The 12692-nt window shown below is 44.4% G+C and overlaps 1 protein-coding gene across 3 annotated transcripts in view; it reads right to left on the reverse strand.

The window, feature by feature from the left end:
* FOXP1 (forkhead box P1) overlaps positions 1 to 12692 on the reverse strand; it is a 383611-nt gene that overhangs the window by 339109 nt on the left and 31810 nt on the right. The window lies entirely within an intron of this gene.

The raw sequence follows: 12692 nt of genomic DNA on the forward strand, positions 1-12692 counted from the left end.
TGGCTCAAAGATCACAAGAGTTCAGAAATCTAAATATAGGGATTATGTGACCCTATTACAAAACTGTGCTACACAATAAAAATAGATTCAAAAGGGGTTTTTAAACAGCATATATGCTAAAACTGACTTCTTTCTCAGACACTCTGAAATACCTGCAAACCAAAAATGACCTGCATCCTGCATCGGTTGTATTTTATTCATGAGGGGCAGAGCACTTGAGAGAAGCAATGGAGCGGTGTCAGAAACACACATCCGAGCCTTGCTTTATTGCTGTGCTTGATGACAGATATGCAGATGGGTTTGTAGCTGAGCAGAAAGCTGCATCTGCATATGTTGGGACAAGATTTCTCCAGCTGACCTGCTGCACCACAGTATTCAACTGCTAATCTTTATCCATGATGCATCTGTAGAGCAGGAAAGTATCATTAGCCCTCTTTAGAAGATGAGGATCGAGGCTCATTTTAGCTAATGATTGCTCAAAAAAAGTTAGAGACTTTTGAAGCAAAATTATTGTCTAAATAATATATATGGTCTGCAAAGGATGAGGGCGAGAGTGTACAAAGCACTGTCCTCACCTGCAGATCACTCCTCACATCCTTCCTCAACATAAGGAATATCTTGGCACCATTGTGCCAACAAGCAGATTTGGAAGCTGAGAGAGCTTCTACCCAAGGAATAAAAAGGAGTACTGGGAGGAGGTAAAGATATTCCATCCAGCTTGGCCTGAACTCTGACAGTGCACCTGGAAAAATGGATGCTTCCTATGCCATCAAAAACTGACGTCACCATAATACTCCACAAAACATTTCTTCAGCCAGAGTTCCCAAGGGAACAAAGCCTACATGATCACCATGTACTTTCTGCACCCAGCCCCACCTGCATCTTTTGAATCCCTTGGATTAATGGGAGCAGAGAGCTCCCAAAGACACGAGTTCTCACGGCATTAACTCTGGGGCTTGCCCCACTGGTGACCTCCAAACCCACTGGATCAGCTGTGTCCCAGAGCCAGCTGGCTCTGGGCGCAGCAGCAGCTCCAGGCTGAGCCCAGCACAGCAGCTGCCTGCCAGGAGGGAGCCCAGCACAGCCCAGGGGCACAGAGGCAGCTCAGGCACCTCCATGGACCTCAGTGCTGGAGAACCTGGAGAAACAACCCGTACTGCTGAGGGGAAGGGTGGAGGAGGGAGAGAAACAGATTATAGATCGGTTCTGATAAACTCAAGCCTTTAATGATCTACCCACACACTCGAGTTCGATCTGGCATTGACAAATTGAAGCTTTTAATGATGTGCCCACACATTTGAGTTGGCCACGCCTCTTCTACAACTTTCATAAAAATAGCATGCTGGGTTAAAGACACAGAAAGTCTACCATTGCTGCAACATGAGCAAAACCCTTGATCAATGTTTGGCAAACCTTCTTCCCCAGAAGATTTTTTGACAGGGCCTCCAATGCACCCCTCTAACACAGACCTTCTGCGCTGCCCTGATCCCATATGGATTCTTCGAAGGCTACAGCTCAATAAGGGGCAATGAGATGCAGCAGCTTTAGCATAACTGAAGTACAAAGTCAATCAAACCTTGAAACAGGAATCTGGGCTTCATTAATTCCAGCAATCACAACGTTTTTATTATCACTGTATTAATCAGAATAGGAAACCTATTAATCTGCCCCCAACAAAAATTAATCTTCGTAATATTGAACAGATTTGAAAGACAAGTTTTAATATTTCACTATTTAAATCTCAAAGGTAGAGGCACACAGCTCAGACGATCTGGCAGACCACTATGGACTTCATCTCATCAGCATGAGGTCCCTCACCTTTCCCTCTCTGTGCATCTCCACCCTGGGGTCCACCTGCTCCTGGGGCTTTTGAAGGAACCCAGAGCATCATTTCCTACATCAAACTGCAAAACTGGCTGCAGTCCCTGATGCACTGAAGAGCTGTCAAGAGTTTACGTTTTAAAGGAACAGCACCACATCCAGCAGTGCCTGTGTGGCACAGGTTGGAAGTGCTACCCACACCAAGGGCTGCCTGGGTACAAGGGGGCTCTGCAATGGGCAGGACACACCTGACAGGCAGCAGATGCATCCCTGTGTGCACAGGGGAATGAGAAGAGGTGCAGTGGGAGAAAAAGCAAGTGGCTGCAAAACAAAAAAGTATTCTGAAATTCCCATGCTCCACCGGAGCGAGTCAGGGACTGCTACACAGATCTGACCAGGTTACCTGCACCAACCCCCAAAGCTGCAAAACATCCCACTGCTACCACAGGGGGCATGAGAACAGTTTAAAGGAGAAAACAGGTGGCAGATGAGAAGTCCTTACAAAATGATGGCAAGGAGCGGGACAAATCAGAAAGGGGCTGAGGAAATAAAGAGGAATGACAAATGTGACTGAAAAAGGAGGAGAACCATCCAAAGCACCTCCAGATACCCATGCTGTGCCTGGGGAGGGTGACATGGATGAGCACATGGCTGCAGCTCCTTTTGCTGCTCTTCCATCATCATCCTGCTGTGGCAATCCCTGATGGACACGTTATTTTGCTACCTGGCCAAATTTTCATTAAAGCAGCTTTCACCAGCACATGAATACATACACACATGCATCGACACACAGCTCGGGACTGCACCTGGCACAATCCAGGCCTGATCAAAGGCAGAACTTCAGTCATCTCACGCACGACTCATGTCAGGCTGTTTACTGACTGCACTGGAACTACAGAACCCTGTTTTAACTAATGATTTCTCAAAGCCATGTTGCTCAAAAGAAAACAGGTTCAACTTGTACATCAGTGCCTAAGAGACTGCTCCAAAACAGACAACTGTACGAAAAGTTGTGCCCATGTATACATATATACAAAACTGTTTTTAAGTGACTGTTTTAAATTAGAATAAATCTGTGTTCCACCAATTAAGCTTTGAATGCACGGCTGATATCGCTCGCTATTTTAAACAAGTGGCATAATAAACGCAAAAATTCAAATATTTTAGAGAAAATACTTGGAGAGTTGAGACATTAATTTTGCCATATACAATCTGTTTCACAGGGATTTAAAAAGCTTTATTGCCACCCTGGGTACATTGGAATAAAGATGAAACACCATCCTTTCCTATTTACATATTAAAAAATACGTGCCTTCTTGGTACAGATTACCCGGCTTGCTGATACACGACTCTGTTAAAAACAATACAGCCTGTCTAGAAAATCCAAAACTCCAAACTAGATATGTCCTTGCACTCTAACAGGTTCTAAATGGAAATAAAATGTACTGCTGGCTTGTTTATCCTCCCCTCTGGTGAGTGTCCTGGGGGAGTGAGGCCGGAGCAGCTCCCCAGGGCTCTGCCTAACCATGGAGATGTTTACCAGCCACCAGAACCAGCAGCAAAATAAAGGGAGTAAGATCAGGAAGGAAAACCTTGGGATCCCAGGATGTCTACATCCAGGTGGGGGAAAAAAAAAAAGGAAACAAAGAAACAAAGAAACCAACCACCAACCAATCAAACAAAATATACCCCCTCCAAAAAACTCCTAGCATCCTTATTCTTATTTCTACCCAATATATTTTGATTGCAGCTTGAGATGCTCAGCTAAAATGTTTCAATACAGATCATTTTTTCTCCAAAATATATAACCTTTTTCCCTTTTCCCCCTTTCTTCCTCTTTTTTTCCCCTTTAAATAAACTGCATTAGAAACACATGTCCAAAGCATCCCTAAAAAGACCACAAAGGCTGCTTGCAAGGGGAACCTCACTGCACCAAGTGGTAACATTTGTTCTCCCCTTTCAGCTGGGATCCACCTCAACTTTTTGATGTTGGTCGGAGCTTTTATTTGCAAATAGAGCAGAGCTGCCTGGGATGGAGGGCTCCTCCAGAGCATGCCATGTGGCCTGCACAGATGTTCCTTTTATTCCCGTGTCCCACAAGGCTCCGTGGCTCGCTGGTGTTAAACAGATTACGCAAGTAGAACACTTGATTTTGCATGTCCCCCTTTTTTTCCAACAGTTGTCTAATTTACTCAACTCATTCTGCCCCCTCCTTGTCCCTCACAATCACTAGAGAACACAGAAAAATGCAGCTGAAGCAAGGAAGTTTCTCCAGCAGGAGCAGAATATACAGGAATGCTCAGCATCCACAAACAAGGCAGAAATGCAGAAGAACAAAACCTATCAGGACAGTAAAGTAACCAGCTCATTAGTCAGGTTGTGCTAAAGAAACTTCATTATATCCCAGCAGCACCAGTCGCTACAAGTATCATAATCTCTCACCCTTATTTATATGTCCAAACGAGAAGTGAACTTTTTCAAAAAAAAAAAAATCTATCAATTATGGGTGCTAAGCATTCGAAAATCCTTGAAAATCTGGCCTTCAACTCGGTCACAAAGAAGGGGCTTAATTTCCCGGCTGTCAGGCATCCCAATCAACAACTGAAGTCAATGGGATCTACACAGCACCTTATTAAAAAAAAAACCAAACCAACAGAGCCTAAGAGGCCCAGTAAGGAACTTCAGCTGCAGGGAGAGAACCTTGCTGCTGAACACAGCAGCAATACACAGCTTTGTGCACCAGCCACTTTGCTCTCATGCTTAATTTGATTAATCATTTTGGTATTATCCCCAATTAGAAAAGTGTCTAACAGGGGGGGAAAAAAAAAAAAAAGAAAAAAAAAAGGGTTTAAGCCTAAGGAATGGCAGCTACTGAACACGCAATGACTTGGGACTTCTGGCATTTACCAAGGATACAGAATTGAAACTAAAAATTGCGGACAAATACAAAGGCATTGGTGTTTCATCCAGACTGCGGATTATGAAATTTTTTTTTTTTTCAATAAACTGAAACCGAATTCCAGATGTTGAAAGTTGGGAAGGAAAAACTGCTTTAGCTGTAAAAACACAGAAAGGTGAGACAAAAAATTCTGCTGAAATATAATGAATCTTAGGGATGAAAGCGAAGCCTGTGCACCACCTCACTATGAGAGGGCTGGGACAGGGATTTTTACACTCTGTGTGCCAAGTCAGGTGGTGGCACAGGGGTTTGCCCAGAGCTTCCTTCTAATCATGGACAGAGTAGAGCAGGAATCCCCAGGAACTCCTGGAGCAGAAAGGGGAACAAAGCTCCCCTGCATTTCTGCTCTGTGGCAGTTGTGAATGGAGCCCACGGGACCTCCCAGCACCCAGACCCGGCTCCTTGCAGCCCACGAGTGGTACCTGGCAACCCCACCTGTGCAGCAACACCAGGGCAGGGGGCACTTGTGGATGCTATGGACACAAACTCGTACATCCCAAGAAGTCACACAAACCCACCTTTTCTTCCACCAGAGTCCAAATCACCCCCGACACAGCAGAGCCACATCTGAGGCTCTGCAGTCCCTTCAGCATCCAAATACAATCCAAGTTTGGACCCGCACGACTGGTTCTTGGTTTATTTTATGGGCTTGATCACCACTGACACTCAGGGATTTTGAAAACAGAACTCAAGGCAGTAATTTGAGATCACTGGTTTTGCCTCTTTGTTTCCATCACAGCATCCACAATGCAACAGATGAACACAGAACATCCAGAGTATCCCACAGCATCTCACCAACGCCTTCCCAGAAGTGACTGAGTCTCACCCTAAAATTCAGGAACAGCAGCAAACGTTTGGATTCTGATAAGAAGGGGAATATTCATCAGCATACTTCACCAGTGATGCAGTCACAACTTGCAAACTTAGTCACAGAAATATGACTGAACTTGTCTGCTACCACACAACAAAGTACCGTCTAGTGGTTAAAATCAGAGGACATGATTCAGGAATGCAAGCCTTTTCAAAGAAGAACTAAAACACATGATTAAGTGCTGTTGAAGTCAATAGGCTGATTCAGAGACCAACTTTTGGAGCCATGGATAATACTCCCCACATTGCCATATGGCTCTCAGTCAAACTTCCTAGAAGCATTTGCTAATACCGGGTTCCACCACAGCTTTTGGGAGGCCTGCTTTTCTTTTGCCCTTTTTTTTTCCCCCCCTTTCTTTTTTTAAACCTATGTCTGGGATAATTTTCACCCACTCTGAAGATCCTCCAGGCTCTCACTGACTGAGAGAGAATGTGCAGCCGTGATTACTGCAGGGTGGTGCAGATTCATGCAATAACTAATAGTCTCAAATGCAATAACAAATAGTCTCAAATGCAATAACAAATAGTCTCAAAAGTTATCTATATATAAAAATGAATGTAAGAACATATTATATAAATACATGCTATATAAAATAATAAATGCAAATCTGTTATAATCCAAAGGCACTTTTCGTGGTGTTTAGTGAAAGGCACGCAAGCCTGTTACAGTGATGAAATCCAGCACAAGCATCTTGGCCAGCCGAGGGATCTTTGCAAACAATCCCAATCCCACCTCAGAACTCCCGAACCCGCTTCCTTTACAACTTACAAATATTTCACTTCTCCTGCCAGCTCCCCGCTCACTGCTACACTAAAATGTTCTGTGGCAGGTTTGCTATTCTGCTAATCTATATTGTGCACAGACAGCAGCCCCTGGTCACAGCTTTCTGCAGGGTGGGGACCCCAGCACGGCCACCACATCCGACCCCTCAGGCAGCACTGCCACCCCACGCCAAGCAAACCCCATCCAGAGAGTCACCCCATTTCCTGGGAATGCCATCCAACAGCACCTCCTGCTCCCCAGCCTTCCCCAATCCTGCCAACACAAACACGCAGCAAACCAGACCTTTTAGCAGGATAAATGGCTACCCAGCAGTGCTCAAGCTAACATTTACAGCAACTCGGTTACAGTTTGTATTTGTATTTATGGGATGGGAAATGAAGGGGGAGACCACTGGCAGAGCCACCCACTGACTTTAATGCCCTCCCCCACGCACACGACTGAAATAAGCCACTAATTTTGCACATTTCCTAGCCCTCGAAAAGGCTGAACACTTACTCTTTACATTGAGTCACGGAAATGAAGAAAGGAAACAAAAGCCCAAGGAATTCTTGCTGGCTTTTTGAAACACTTCACAGATAAGGCACAACATCATTTTTAAGCAGTTTGAAAACACCCTGTTACTGCCTACAATTAAATAAATGTAATCACAGCCTAAGCTGGCCCTCCTGGCCATCTGTCTTTAAGGCAATGGGGAAAGAAGAGGCGCTAAACGTGTAGTACTTTTTCTGGCTTTTAAAGTGTTTCTCCTTATTCAATATCTAAATTAAATCAAATGGAGTATACTAAGTAAGCCCATAAGACACAGCGCATGATGCAAGAGACTTAAAATCCTTATCTACTGAGCACTCCAGCTTAAAGGCTGATGTTTTATGTTCCCCTGCAGCGCACGGGGATCCTGCTGGCTTGGCCAGACTACGAAAATAAGCTTTGAATGACCAAATGCAACTGCAACTTGAAAAGTAGGAACCAAACCAGACACAACAAACCACAGAGCAGCCGCCCCAGCCTGGCCTGGGCTCACCCAGCAGTGCCATTCCCGCCCGGCACGCTCCCGGCAGCGGCCGCCTTCACCTTCCCAGGGCTGCTGATAAGATGCTCGAGAGCCCAGGCCCACGAGTGGGGCTGTTAATCACAAGGTTTTTAGCCTGGGATGCTCAGGGTGAGGAAGGCAGGAAGCTGGAGCGTGCTGGCGGAGACACAGATGCACAGAGTTGTGCAAATCTGCTGAATTCCAAAGTTATGAATTCCCCGAGTTTCAGCAATTCTGAAAACGCCCATGAGCCAAAATCCACCGTCCTGTCTGGATGCTCCCCCCGCAGGTCCTGAGGCAGGGGAACCCACCCCACCACGCACCCACAGGTGCCATGGACAGGGCATTTTGGGTCATTTTCTGCCCGTGAGCATCCTGCAGACAGCTCACAGGACAGTCATTCCCTGATGTGTTTCATCTTTATTCCCAGTGTGCCCAGGGTGGCCATGATGCTTTTTAAATCCCTGTGAAGATTATATGAGGCAAAATTTATGTTTAAATTATTGTCTCAACTCTCCAAGTATTGTCTCTAAAATATTTGAGTTTTTGTGTTTATTATGCTGCTTGTTTAAAATAGCGAGTGATATCAGCTCTGCATTCAAAGCTTAATTCATTCTAATACAGAACAGGCACTTAAAAACAGTTTTGTATACATGGGCACAACTTTTCCTCATTGATCCTGGGAAAGAAATGAGTGTTCCTCCAGGCTCATGCATCTGAATCTACCTCCCATGGCAGAAGCAGGGAGCACCAAGTACTGCAGGGCCTATAAATACCAACTTACAGTAATATGCAAATAAAACCAGAGTTCAAGTCAAACTCCACCATCTATCCTCCAAGTTTGTATATGTTTCTCTCCTGAATGTATGTAATCAAAGCATAACTACACGTGAAACATCATTTTACATGCCCTATTAAAGGGACATTTACCGCAAGTAAGAGTTAAGCAGCTCAAATATTAAAATGGGAATAAAACTATTGCTGATATCAATGGCATAAATTAATACTACTAGTTAATTAAGTCCAGCTGTACTCTCAGGCTTTTATTCTAAGACTGAGGCTTTTTCACAAAATTTGTGTTACTAAATAATATAATTTATTTAAGTCCTTAGCTCTACCAGATCAATCACTTTAGGTTTTACTGTTAACTCATCTGCCCTACATTTGGCACACCTGCCCACAGAAACAAACCACACATTGTACCTTATTTCCTCCATAGAAAAGCTCTGTAATTTCCACCACATCTACCAAGTATATTTGGGGGTCAAATTTCAGCTCTCTTCCTTTGGGCTTTTTTTCCCCCTTGTTGCATTTCAACTTGTAAGCACCAGAAAACTGTTTCAAAAATGAAAAAAAAAAAAAAAAAAAAAACGAAACAACAAAACCAACACTTTCTGAGCAGAAAAAAAAGCAAAAATCACATTTCCTCTGGACCAGACATCACAGCTTGAAAAGGAAGAAAGGGAGAGAAAAAGAGAGCAAGCCAGTTCATGCTGCAGAGCAGCCGCTGGGCTGGAGCTGTGACGACAGCACTGGGACATCCTCAAATCCACCCAGCATTCCAATAATGCAAAGCAAAGCACTGCTGCCAGCGCAGCCGATCCAGGGGCATCCCAACCCTATGGACAGAATGCATCTATTTGTGATTAATAGATAAGCTGAATTTAAAACTGTGGTGGTTGTTTTTTAAATCTTCTAAAATCAACAGGAACTCAGTGCACGGCTCTCCAGCAGCACTTGGAAAAACTGAGTTCACAGAGCTGAGGGCACAGGGGGAAGCCTGGCCTTAGCCAACATCCTTTGGCACGAAGAGATTGCCTGACATCAGCAGAAAGGATCAAACCATGCTCTGAGAAGTTCCTTAGAGACGCAATATAAAAAACCCGAGTAATATTAAAATAATAGTAAATGATTCACACTAATAAGGGCTAAGGAGGACAGAGAGGGAGGGGGGGAAAAAAGAAAAAAGAAAAAGAGACACCAGCCTACAGCACTGGCCAAAAACAAAAGTAATTTCAGAGCCCAAAACAATGGAATTTTTGAAAAATTAAAATAATTTCATAAAACAACACCATTACAAGCCCACCCAAAGCAGCAAGAAGCCATTTTACCATTTTAATAAAATACAAAGCTGATATGCTAAGTTAAAGGATCAAGACAAAATAAGATATGTGGGACGGCAATCTGAATGCCAAGTTTTACCCATGTGAATTCAGTTATAAATGCTCGGAAAATGTGATTCCCTAACTTAGAAATAGCAGCTGTAGCATTCAAAGGTACTCCAGTAATTACTGGAATGCTTGCTGAAAAACTAGACAGAAGCTAACATCTTACTTACATTAAATACACATTCGCCACAAATTAAAAGAGCCACAGAAAAGAAAAAAAAAAAAAGAACAAAAAAAAACAAAACCAGAAAACAATCAGGCGAGCAGATGTTCAAAAAAAGAAGGGGGAAAAAAATGACAAGAGAGGGCCAGATGCTCATTTCTGGTGGTTGTCACAGCGCAATGCAGGTACCCCACACAACCAGCCTCCCCAGGTCACCAGAGCTCAACAGCCAAAGGGAGTCAGATTGTCACCTCTACATCTGTAAGTGGTAATTTCATCCCAGATACTGCAATAACACACTGCCTTAAAATCTCAGAAATGCTGCCTAGTCATCTGAGACAGGAGTAAAACAAGCAGCAACGCCAAGTGGAGTTGTCTACTACTGCCTGAGGGACTCCTGGGTTTAGCAGCTGGGCTGGCATAAGGATTGTATTATCGAGGAGTGCCCTGCACTGCTTTATTAAGTGCCAGTGAAGTGTCTATTGCATTCAGTGCCTGGGAAATACGGTGAGAAACGCCAACCACCAACCACCAAACTACAAATTAAGCTACTTGACCAATCCGTGCTCATTATCAGCTGCTGATCTCTGGAAATAAACCCTTCTGGAAGGAAGGGGCCGGTGACGTTAGCAGAGACGGGGGAGAGAACCTCTCTGCAGCGAACAGAAAGCCCCAGGACACGCTGGTAGGAGCAGCGAGTCCACACCCAGGCTTTGGAAGGAGGTACCCGAAGAGAAGTTATCTGCAAAATGTGCATCACACTCTCCTGGCTCTCTTCACACCTCCCCCTTCGCATCCCCACTCCCATGCACCTTCGCGTCTATTCCCACACTTCTCTCGCTACCCACATCCTGAACATATTTATGTTGTAAACATCCATTTGGAAGCACTCGGTGAGCCTGTGGCACATAGAAGGATGCTGCTCTGAGCTTCAGGAGGCAGCCGGCTCGCCATGACCCCTCTCTCCCTCTCCCAGCTGCACAGGAGGGGAAAGAATTACTTGGCCTTTACACTTATCTTTTATCCACTCAGGATCCAGATTATTGGCTAATAAAACTTCACGGCAAAGCTATTAAAAATTAAAGGGATATCTCCCTTCCTGAATAATGATTTGTCACAAGCCAGACCTAAATCAGGATTGATGAGGTTCATGGTGCCTTCCTTCTTTTTTTTTTAAATTTGGCAGAATTTCCTGATTTTTTTTTTTTAGCCCTTCTCACTCCTTACTGACACAAAATTTCTCCTTCAGTGCTCCAGACCTTACTTCTTCATCAAGATGAAGTAAGAGGCGAAAGGCAGCTGAGCCAGCAGAAATGTTCCCGCTGTCCTTCAGGAAACACAGCAAAGAGTCCAAGTAGTTGGTATGATTCAGAACTAGTGGTAGAAAAAGGACAAACCAGATTACAGCAACAGAGGACTCCATCCAAAACCTGCATCCAAAGAGACTCCTGCTAACATATGGTGGAAATGTGACTTTTTGCAAATATCCTCCGCAGAAGCCAATTCCTCTCCTCCACCCAAGCCACATCCAATAGCTCTACTAGAGTGAGCTGTTACTTACACGTATTAGTCAGGATAGGCATCAGCCATGATACCAATTTTAATCCATCTAGCTAATGAGGAATCTGCCATCTAGTTAACGTGCTCAGACCCTCCAGAGAAATTAAAATGTACCTATTCAGGCTCCTCTTTCACTGAGCACTACCCATCCCAGAGCACCGTGGCTGCTTTTCCCAGTCATCGTGTCCTGCACTCCCTCCACAGCACCGGCACCGCTCGGCTCCACCAATACAAAGGAGAAGCACCTGAAGCAGAATTGCACTGAAAAGACAGAACTTGGAAAGAATGCGTTAGCAACTTCAATCCAAATATAAAATGCATTTAAAGGTCATAATTTGCATAACTACATCTCATGTTTTTTGTTGTGTGGGGTTGTTTTTTTTCTTTTCTAAATTGCTCTATCCTGGAAGGTGCCGAGTGCTGCTGCTTCGCTTCTCATTTAAAGTTCTGACAACTCTTAGGGCTGCTCAGTGCTTGGCAGGAGCGGCTCTGCAAGGCATCCTAAGACCATGCTAACAGGGACATAGCATTAATAAAAAACCTTTTCAAAATACAGACTAATGGGAGGAGGCAAATGGCACTGTTACCACGTGGGGACATGGCTGGGCTGACACAGGAGTTTCACTTTCTTGTGATGCAGTCTTGACAGTGGATTCAGAAAAGCAACAAGATGCAACCAGTCATAACAGGAAAAGCTCAAAGCACTACAAAATGCCCCAAAAACTGTCATAAGGTTTTTTAATCCTTTTGTTCACTTGGATCAACAGCTGCTCCAGTCTGCATCCAACGAGGATGCTACACTGATCCCCTAAAACTTCATCTCCAAACCCAGACCCGTTCCCATGAGAAGCATCATATTTTCCTTGAAAGGATTGTAACTGGAAGAGTAGCAGGTATGAGGAATGCCCTCTTCAACCAAAATGAAAATCAGAGATGCTGGAACATTCAGCTCTTGCTTCCTGCACAAAATTAATTACAACAGCCAATCTGTGCTGCTGCTTAGTCTGCAGGGGAAAAGATGAAATAGCTAAATTGATATCACGGCAAAGGAAGGGCTAATCACAGCAATGTCTGAGGCTGAAGTGGAATTCTGCCTGTGCCTGAGCTACAGAAGGGAACTCTAGAGATGGCTGAAAACTGTGGCTACAAGCCTGCAGCTCCCCCAGCTTGTACAAATGTGCTTGCAGAGATCAATGTGCTCGGCATTGGGTTCAGAGGCTGAACACAGCTCTATCACCATTAGCACCTGACTGACGATTGACACAAACCACACACCACCTACAAAGGCACTGCACAGACCCAAGCGTGTGGGAAACACAGGCGTCCCCAAAACCCTC

This window comes from Corvus cornix, chromosome 12 (genome assembly GCF_000738735.6).
Source record: "Corvus cornix cornix isolate S_Up_H32 chromosome 12, ASM73873v5, whole genome shotgun sequence".
Taxonomy (NCBI): domain Eukaryota; kingdom Metazoa; phylum Chordata; class Aves; order Passeriformes; family Corvidae; genus Corvus; species Corvus cornix.